Below are 10,842 nucleotides of genomic sequence, written 5' to 3'. Positions count from 1 at the left end.
TGACCTGGCCTCCACAGTCACCGGACCTGAACCCAATCGAGATGGTTTGGGGTGAGCTGGACCGCAGAGTGAAGGCAAAGGGGCCAACAAGTGCTAAACACCTCTGGGAACTCCTTCAAGACTGTTGGAAAACCATTTCAGGTGACTACCTCTTGAAGCTCATGGAGAGAATGCCAAGAGTGTGCAAAGCAGTAATCAGAGCAAAGGGTGGCTATTTTGAAGAAACTAGAATATAAAACATGTTTTCAGTTATTTCACCTTTTTTTGTTAAGTACATAACTCCACATGTGTTCATTCATAGTTTTGATGCCTTCAGTGAGAATCTACAATGTAAATAGTCATGAAAATAAAGAAAACGCATTGAATGAGAAGGTGTGTCCAAACTTTTGGCCTGTACTGTGTATATCTCAAAAAGTGATCCTTCTTTTAAGCTAATCAAGTAAAGTAACTGTCCTGATCTGGTCCTAATGCCAAATTAAGCTAACGCTATGTCACACAACTTAAAGAAAAAAGGTTAACATTTATATAATATTACTTATAAAATTCTGATGCTTTGTCAAACAGCTGTGTCGGTGTATGTTATTCCAAATTGTCAACTATCTGTTTCATGGCACCAACGTGACATAATGCAGTATAACGTTAGTAGTTAACTTGTGGCCTGAATTGTAACTACAAATTATGTGGAACTGCTTTTTTCTGACACACTTATTTTGTGTGTAGTTTCCCAAAAAACACAGATAGAAGACGGGCATGCGTAGCAGCAGTGAGGAGAAAGGACTTTGTCCCGAGTGACTCCTCAGTCATCTGCAGCTGTCACTTCAGACCTGAGGACTTGGATAGGACTGGGCAGACTGTCCGTTTAAGGGACGGAGTGACTCTTTCTGTATTCAATTTTCCCGAGCATTTCTGCAAAAAATAATACTACTGTACACTGTATATATTTTTTGTAAATATGACCTAATAATGTAAACAGTTCTGTGTCTAGGCTCCCATGAGCACTGTGGTGTTATACTAGCCTGCTTTCTCACCTCAGTTGCTTTAACGCTGCTTTAACGTCTACTTCAAGTCATAACCCACACTGGTTCTGTTTAAGCACTTATAGCTCTCCTTCTTTCTACGACTTTCTCGCTAATCTCTTAGCTGTTGTTTGCACGCTCTTAGCCTTGTTAGCTACTTTAGCTTAGCCATGGCTTCTCCTTCTCCTGCTCTTTCTTGCCCGGTGTGCCAAATGTTCAGTTATGCCTCTGCCTCCTTTAGCGACAGTGGTAATTGTAATAAGTGTAGCTTATTTGCTGCGTTGGAGGCGAGGCTTAGTGAATTAGAAGCGCGGCTCCGCACCATGGAAAACCATTCAAAAGCTGCGGTAGTTAGCCAGCCCCCTGTAGCCGGTGCGGAGCCACATAGCATAGCCTTAGCCTCTGCTAACTGTCCTCCGGTAACTCCCGTTCAGCCGGGAGGTTGGGTTACGGTTCGCCAGAAGCACAGCTCCAAGCAGAAGCCCACGGTTCACCACCAGCCTGTTCACGTTTCCAACCGCTTTTCCCCACTCAGCGACACACCCGCTGAGGATAAAACTCTGGTTATTGGCAGCTCTATTCTGAGGAACGTGAAATTAGCAACACCAGCGGCCATAGTCAAATGTATCCCTGGGGCCAGAGCGGGCGACATTGAATCAAATTTAAAACTGCTGGCTAAAGCTAAACGTAGATTCAGTAAGATTGTTATTCACGTCGGCGGCAATGACACCCGGTTACGCCAATCGGAGGTCACTAAAATTAATATTGCCTCGGTGTGTGAATATGCAAAAACGATGTCGGACTCCGTAGTTTTCTCTGGACCCCTCCCAAATCTGACCAGTGATGACATGTTTAGCCGCATGTCATCATTTAACCGCTGGCTGTCCAGGTGGTGTCCAGCAAACGATGTGGGTTTTGTTAATAATTGGCAAACTTTCTGGGGAAAACCTGGTCTTATTAGGAGAGACGGCATTCACCCCACTTTGGATGGAGCTGCTCTCATTTCTAGGAACCTGGCAAATTTTATTAGTAATTTAAATCCCTGACAACCCAGAGTTGAGACCAGGACAGAGAGTTGCAGTCCTAAACGCCTCTCTGAGCTTCTAGTTCAGTTACCCAGCCATAGTTTTCATAGTTTTATACAAACGGTGTCTGTCCCCCGACCACCTAAATTATTTAAATCTAAAATTAAACAAAGAGGAGTTGTGCATAACAACCTCATAAAAATTAAAACCTCTTCTGTGACAGAAAGACAAAACAGGAGAATTAAATGCGGACTGTTAAATATCAGGTCTCTATCGTCTAAAGCAGTGTTAGTAAACGAATTAATATCAGATAATCATATTGATTTACTCAGTCTCACTGAAACCTGGCTGTGTCAAGATGAATATGTTAGTCTAAATGAGTCCACTCCTCCCAGTCATAATAATACCCACATTCCTCGAGGCAGCGGCCGAGGAGGGGGAGTTGCAGCCATTTTTAACTCTAGTCTGTTAATCAGCCCTAAACCTAAACTAGATTATAATTCATTTGAAAGCCTCGTTCTTAGTGTTTTACATCCGACCTGGAAAACCTCGCAGCCACTTTTATTTGTTATAGTGTACCGTGCTCCTGGCCCGTATTCTGAATTTGTATCTGAATTCTCAGAGTTTTTATCCAGTTTAGTTCTTAAATCAGATAAAGTTATTATTGTAGGCGATTTTAACATTCATGTCGACGTTGATAATGACTCCCTGGCTACCGCGTTTATCTCATTAATAGACTCCATTGGCTTCAGTCAGGGTGTACATGAACCCACTCACTGTTTTAACCATACCCTCGATCTAGTTCTGACGTATGGAATTGAAATTGATAACCTAAAAGTCTTTCCACAGAATCCCTTGCTATCAGATCATTATCTGATTACTTTTGATTTCTTTTTACTCGATTACACGCCACTTAGCAACAGTTACTATACTAGATGTTTATCAGATAGTGCTGTCACAAAATTTAAGGAAAAGATTACTTCGTCGTTAAATTCAATACCAATACCTTCAGTAACAGAGGTTTCCCGTGCCGACTTTAACCTCTCCCAAATTGATCATTTTGTTGATAGCGCCGTAGGCTCGCTGCGAACAACGCTCGACTCTGTAGCTCCTCTTAAAAAGAAGTTAACAAAGCAAAGAAAGTTTGCTCCTTGGTATAACTCTCAAACCCGTAGGTTAAAACAAATATCGCGAAAATTTGAAAGGAATTGGCGATTAACCAAACTGGAAGAATCTCGTTTAATCTGGACAGACAGTCTCAAAACTTATAAGAGGGGCCTCCGCAATGCCAGAGCAAACTATTACTCAGCATTAATAGAAGAAAACAAGAACAACCCCAGGTTTCTTTTCAGCACTGTAGCCAGGCTGACTGAGAGTCAAAGCTCTATTGAGCCTTGTATTCCTTTAGCCCTTAGCAGTAATGATTTTATGAGCTTTTTTAATGACAAAATTCTAACTATTAGAGGCAAAATTCATGACCTCCTGCCCTCGGATGGTAGGCCTACCTATCTAACCTCAAACACAGCTGTAGAATCTAATATATATTTAGATTGCTTCTCCCCAATTTCTCTTCAAGAATTGACCGCAGTGATTTCTTCATCTAAATCATCAACGTGTCTCTTAGACCCCATCCCAACTAGGCTACTTAAGGAGGTCTTTCCTTTAGTTAACACTCATATATTAGATATGATCAATATATCACTATTAACAGGCTATGTACCACAGTCTTTTAAGGTAGCTGTAATTAAACCTCTCCTAAAAAAGCCCACCCTGGATCCAGAGGTGTTAGCCAACTATAGACCAATATCTAATCTTCCCTTTATGTCAAAGATCCTTGAGAAAGTAGTCGCAGACCAGCTGTGTGATTTTCTCCAGGATAATAATTTATTTGAGGAATTTCAGTCAGGATTTAGAGTGCATCATAGCACTGAGACAGCTCTAGTTAAAATTACAAATGACCTTCTGATTGCTTCAGACAAAGGACTCGTCTCTGTTCTTGTTTTATTAGATCTTAGTGCGGCGTTTGACACAATTGACCATCAAATTCTACTGCAGAGACTGGATCACTTAATTGGCCTAAAAGGTTCAGCACTAAGCTGGTTTAAATCTTATTTATCTGATCGTTTTCAATTTGTTGACGTTCGTAATGAATCATCCTTACGTACCAAAGTTTGTTTTGGAGTTCCGCAAGGTTCTGTGCTCGGACCAATCCTATTTACTCTATATATGCTTCCTTTAGGTAACATCATTAGAAATCACTCTATAAACTTCCATTGTTATGCGGATGATACACAGTTGTATTTATCGATGAAGCCAGAAGAAAGTAATCAATTAACTAAACTCCATAACTGCCTTAAAGACATAAAAAATTGGATGAGCACCAATTTCCTGATGTTAAATTCAGACAAAACTGAAGTTATTGTTCTTGGCCCCAAACAACTCAGAGACTCTTTATCTGATGACATAGTTTCTCTAGATGGCATTGCTCTGGCCTCTAGCACTACCGTAAGAAACCTCGGAGTAATATTTGATCAAGATTTGTCTTTTAATTCTCATTTAAAGCAAACCTCACGGACTGCATTTTTTCATCTGCGTAATATTGCGAAAATTAGGCCTATCCTGACCCGAAAAGATGCAGAAAAATTGGTCCACGCTTTTGTTACCTCAAGGCTGGATTACTGTAACTCTCTATTATCAGGTAGCTCTAGTAAGTCCTTAAAAACTCTCCAGCTAATTCAGAATGCAGCAGCACGTGTACTAACAGGAACTAAGAAACGAGATCATATTTCTCCTGTTTTAGCTTCTCTGCACTGGCTCCCTGTAAAATCCAGAATTGAATTTAAAATCCTACTGTTAACTTATAAAGCTCTAAATGGTCAAGCTCCGTCATATCTTAGAGAGCTCATAGTGCCATATTATCCCACCAGAACACTGCGCTCTGAGAACGCAGGGTTACTCGTGGTCCCTAAAGTCTCCAAAAGCAGATCAGGAGCCAGAGCCTTCAGCTATCAGGCTCCTCTCCTGTGGAATCATCTTCCTGTTACGGTCCGGGAGGCAGACACCGTCTCCACATTTAAGACTAGACTTAAGACTTTCCTCTTTGATAAAGCTTATAGTTAGGGCTGGCTCAGGCTTGCCCTGTACCAGCCCCTAGTTAGGCTGACTTAGGCCTAGTCTGCCGGAGGAGCCCCTATAATACACCGGGCTCCCTCTCTCTCCCTCTCTCTCTCTCTCTCTCTCTCTCTCTCTCTCTCTCTCTCTCTCTCTCTCTCTCACTCTCATCCTATTACTGCATCTTGCTAACTCGGCCATTCTGGATGTCACTAACTCGGCTTCTTCTCCGGAGCCTTTGTGCTCCACTGTCTCTCAGAATAACTCATACCGCAGCGGTGCCTGGACAGTGTGACGTGTGTGGTTGTGCTGCTGCCGTGGTCCTGCCAGATGCCTCCTGCTGCTGCTGCCATCATTAGTCATTAGTCATACTTCTACTGTTATTATACACATATGACTATTGTCACACAAGTATACTGTCTGATACTAATACATACTTTCAACATATTGTACCACAGTAGCCAGAACTATAACTATAATATTATTACTTTCATTAATGTTGTTGTAAGCTACTGTCATTACCTGCATCTCTCTCTCTCTCTCTCTCTCTCTCTCTGTCTCATTGTGTCATATGGATTACTGTTAATTTATTATGCTGATCTGTTCTGTACGACATCTATTGCACGTCTGTCCGTCCTGGAAGAGGGATCCCTCCTCAGTTGCTCTTCCTGAGGTTTCTACCGTTTTTTTTTTCCCCGTTAAAGGGGTTTTTTTTGGGGAGTTTTTCCTTATCCGCTGTGAGGGTCTTAAGGACAGAGGGATGTCGTATGCTGTAAAGCCCTGTGAGGCAAATTGTGATTTGTGATATTGGGCTTTATAAATAAAATTGAATTGAATTGAAAAATTGAATTAAAGCAAAATTTTGTGTAAACATGCAGCTCTAAGTCATTTATTTTCACTTGTACAAAACCAACATTTGTTAATCAGAATGTGTAACTACACTGTAGCTCGGCACAACCCTGCTGATACACTATTTTTTGCACATTGTGTAAGTCTCGCCACCAGACAATCAGAGATCTCCGCCTTCTGATAGTCTGGGGACACTCCTTTCTAAAGTGTGTTTAACACACCGGCGAAAATGGCCGGCAACAAAGCAACGCCTCTTGCATTTTTGAAAAGGACACGCCTTCTCGGAAATGTGCGCTCCCCCTTTTCTCGTCCACAAGGAAACAAACACACAGAGAGCTTGAAAATGGATGCCGAGAGATTAAACTCCGTTTTATCAAACGTGTGCTCATCCGTGAAGAAAATATTTTTTCCAGCGGATGTCTTAGTTACAACATGATTGAGCTAACTGGAGTAGTTTCATGTCGTATCCGACAACGGGAGGCTTTTAACAGATGACGTCCTGTTACCTTTGCTGCTAGTGTTAGCTGTCCCTGTCAGCTGCAGCCACTGATGCTTTCTAGACATCGTGATTTCCTAAAACTGAATAAATACCACACATAGCAACACAAAACTGCTTTGCTAGCTCAATCATGTTTTTTCATGGACCGTTTATTGAGTTATTACCTATTACAGACACCGCTAACGGCTAACAGGGCTAACAGCTAACGGTTAGCCCAGCTAAACGTGCACACAGAAATAGTAATGTTTGATCAATCATTGTGTTTATAGACTTTACAAACATCGGATTGGTCCAAACGGTGATACAGTGATGTGAAAAATGTGATATATAGGGTATATATATATATAGCTGAAAGCTCTGCTGGTTTTCTACCCGGAAGTATTTGTAAACAACAAGCCGATTCCCTCTATAGCCTGGCCGGACAGATGAGTCATGGCCTTGTAAAGGATTATGTATGTTTCTTTTAGTTGGCGAGAATGTGTCGCCGCAAACGCGACAAACATCCACTGAACTTTGACGGGGTTTTCTGCGAGCACGGCTGAGCCATTTTGTACCGCTACACGTGTTTCTAGTGGGACTATGTTTACAAGCACAAGAGTTCAGTGAGCCACTGAAGGACCGCCCTGCAGAATTACTATTGGTTCTGCAACGTAGGGAGTTTTTTTAAACTCTGAAATTGTATCCGCCCATCTAAACACAAAATCAGGGAGAAAGTCATCAATCTTTAGTTAAGCAAAGCGTCTAAAGACTGACTTGTGAGTCTACACATTGTGTGACTTAAAATGTGAATAAACATTTATAATCAAAATTAATAATTAAATGCCATCATGGTGGGCATTGTACATCTAGTAAGAAAAAAGAATATTTATTACATGGGGAAAGTTTAGTTTAAATGTTACTGTTACTTTATCTACATAAGATCAAATATTTCGGTATGAAAAGTTGCATTTTTTATTTAACCAAGTATCCTGTATCATAACTACATGTCTGACAATTGTAACAAACCAAACTGCATGAAAATCGGTTGAGAATTCAGCGAGTAATGATGATTTTAATCATAAATAGTCTCCTGCCTCAATAGACATACATGCCTTAGGCAGCGCGGCTCCACCTTGGCAAGATGGCGGCCGTGTTGACGTATCGCTCCAATGAGGAGCGCCGTTGAATGCGGCATCTACGTATAGGCCTATATATCTATGCGGAGATGAAGTCAGATTAGGTAAATGGCATGACGTTTGTGAAAGAGTCTGAGAAGTCTGGTGCTGTTCATAAAGCACTCAGGATGCCACAGTTTATCCCACACTACTCTTTTTGGAACCACAGAGTACCTAATAATTTAGCTTTCAGCCATGCTTGTTGTTGCTGTGGGTAACAATATAATGTCAATAATGTCAACAAGTCGGAGTATCATGTAATGAATTTTTCATATATTTAAAATTAAACCAGTATTTCTGTGAACGAGATGATGTGGCACACCCCTAGTTCACATGGTGCCCAGAACAACAACCAACGTACCTAGGGTGCTTTGCACATCATATCTCAGCATGGAAAGTCCATGACCAAACGTTGATATGTGACAAGGTTGGAATGAGAATGTGTTGGTTTGTCACACAGAAAGGTGGGTGTGGTCCGTGAGTGGTGGAAATTAAAACGTTTGGTCCATAGTCAAATAGACTATGTTTGCTCCCCTAATATTAATTAATATCTTCACAGAAAAATCTGAGCGTTTACATTTTGCTCCTCTTTAAGTTGTCATTTTCATTACAGGAAAGCTTTTAGCCAGCTGTTCATCTAAATCAGCTGCCCCTGTCCCTGCCTGGTGCCAGGCCTAAGTACAGACACATCTACATCCTCAGCAGCCCTGTGTCCCCATATACCCCCTACCAATGATCCAGTCCTCCTAACTAAAAAAAGGAAGTGAGCAGCAGTGTGTCAACTGACATGTAACTTAATGGTAACTGAAATTTTGGCCAAGATGTTTGTGATGGAAGACGCACTCAGATTTTTTACTTATGTAAAAGTAGAAGTACTACAGTCTAAAAATACTTCATTACAAGTACATGTTTATATTTTAAAGGTCACTGGTAACTATAAGTACCAAATAAATGTGGCGTAAAAAGTACAATATTTTGGAAATGAAATGAAATAGCAGTTTAAGTAGCATGTAATGGAAATACTCAAGCAAAGCACGACTATGTCAAGGCTGTCAAGTCAGTCAGTCAGTCAGTCAAACTTAATTTATAAAGCGCATTTCCTACACAAGGCAAACTCAATGTGCTTTATGTGCAATGTGCAATGTGATAATTTAAGTTGTGTTTACGTATGACATGTGAAAGTGGAAGCATATAGAGGTTAAACAGCAATGGTCCAAGAATTGACCCTTGAGGGACCCCACATGTAATGTCCATTTTGTTGGAGGAGAAATCCCCAATGGAGACAAAAACCTTCATGTCATGTAAGTAGGTTTTGAACCAGTTCAGAACTGGGCCAGATAAGCCGACCCATCTTATAAGCCTATCCAGTAGGATTTTATGGTCAACAGTGTCAAAAGCGGCACAGAGATCGAGTAGAACAAGAATGGATATTTTTTGGAGTCTGTGTTTATTTATAGATCATTTACCACATTAATAAGTGCTGTTTCTGTGCTGTGGTGGGGGCGAAAACCTGATTGATAAATATCTAGAAGGCTATTTGATGTGAGATAGTTTTTGAGCTGAGTGTAAACTGTTTTTTCAAGTATTTTGCTGAGGAACGGTAAATTGGAGATGGGCTGGTAATTAGCAGTGACACTTGGATCCAGATTATTCTTTTTCAGGAGTGGTGATATGGGAAATATACCTGACTGAAGAGAGCAGTTAATGATATCTAAAACCTGAGGTACTAAGCAGTTAAAAACAGTTTTAAAAAATGTAGGTGGGAGAGCAGCAGGTGGAGGACCTGAGCTGACCTACAATATTGCAAAGTTCTGTCAGATCTAAACAATCAAAGTGAGACATGACACAAGCGGAGTTTCTGGAGAAAAGGACAGGTTCATTTTTTGATCTTAGGGCACTAATGGTTTGTCTGATAGTAATGATTTTGTCATTAAAGAATAAAGCGAATTGCTCACATTTTTCTGTAGACAGCAAATCTGATGGGATGGTGGATGGTGGATTAATAAGTCTGTCAACAGTGGAGAAAAGTACTTTACTATTATTGATATTTTCATTTATGATTTTAGAAAAGAAAGACTGTCTAGCCTGTTTATTTGCTTTGTTATATTCATTCAGTTTATCCTAATAGATTTCATTATGAACCTGACGTTTTGTTTTTCTCCACTGTCGCTCCGCCTGACGACACTTTCTTTTTAACTGTCTGACATCCACTCCATTTCTCCAGGAGCCTTTTGTTTTTTCACATATTTAATTTTAACAGGTGCAATGTTGTCAAAGATACTCGTTGAGTTGAAGATGTCCGCAGGATCCCCAGCTGGAGATACCATGGACTGCGACAACTCATTCACGGTTCTCTGAAAACTTTCAATGGTATTGTTATTGATTATGTGTTTTTTGATTGTTCAAAAACCATTAAGTTGTATAGAGAAAGCAGATATGTCAAAGTAAATGCAACAGTGATCAAAGAAAGCTACATCCATAACACAGGGTGCAGTGATATTAAGTCCTTTTGAGATGATAAGGTCTAAAGTATGTCCTTTTATTGTAGGTGGGTCCACGGACATGTTGGGAGAGGTCAAATGCCTCCAGCAGATTCAATGAGTTAATGGCATCTGGATCTGTTTCAGTGTCAAAATGAATATTAAAGTCACCTGATACAATAAGACAGTCATAATCAATGGAGACCTTGGATAATAGCTGAGAAAATTTTTCCAGAAAGCCACATTTGGATTTTGGTGGACGACAGACTGTTGTTATTAAGATTGTGGTTTTACAGTGTACAGATACAGCAAGGTATTCAAAAGAGATGTATTCACCGAGGGGGATTTCCTTGGTTGTGGGCTACTTTAAGTGCAGTACTCGAGTACATGTACTTAGTTACAATCTATCACTGATTGTTACAAATTGTATTACATATTGTTGCATGCATGTCTGCACAGTGTTATATTTTTACAGCTCACTGTCAGTAAATATTATAGCCTACCATAAGTAGTAAACTTCAAGAGAGTCGCAAGCCTCAGTGGTATAGTTTGTTAAAGCTTGGAATGGGTTGATTGGGTTCTGGAGGTGTGTGTTACAGCAACTGTGCAGTGCTCGCGTGACCTGTGGTGGTTGGACCTGATGCAATATCTTTTTATGGGGACAAAAATCCCTGGCAAAGCCCCTGCTTACCTACATAAATGCAGCTA

Source organism: Epinephelus lanceolatus, chromosome 5, assembly GCF_041903045.1.
Source record: "Epinephelus lanceolatus isolate andai-2023 chromosome 5, ASM4190304v1, whole genome shotgun sequence".
Taxonomy (NCBI): domain Eukaryota; kingdom Metazoa; phylum Chordata; class Actinopteri; order Perciformes; family Serranidae; genus Epinephelus; species Epinephelus lanceolatus.
The sequence above is the reverse complement of the archived record's forward strand: the minus strand, read 5'-3'. Positions refer to the sequence as shown.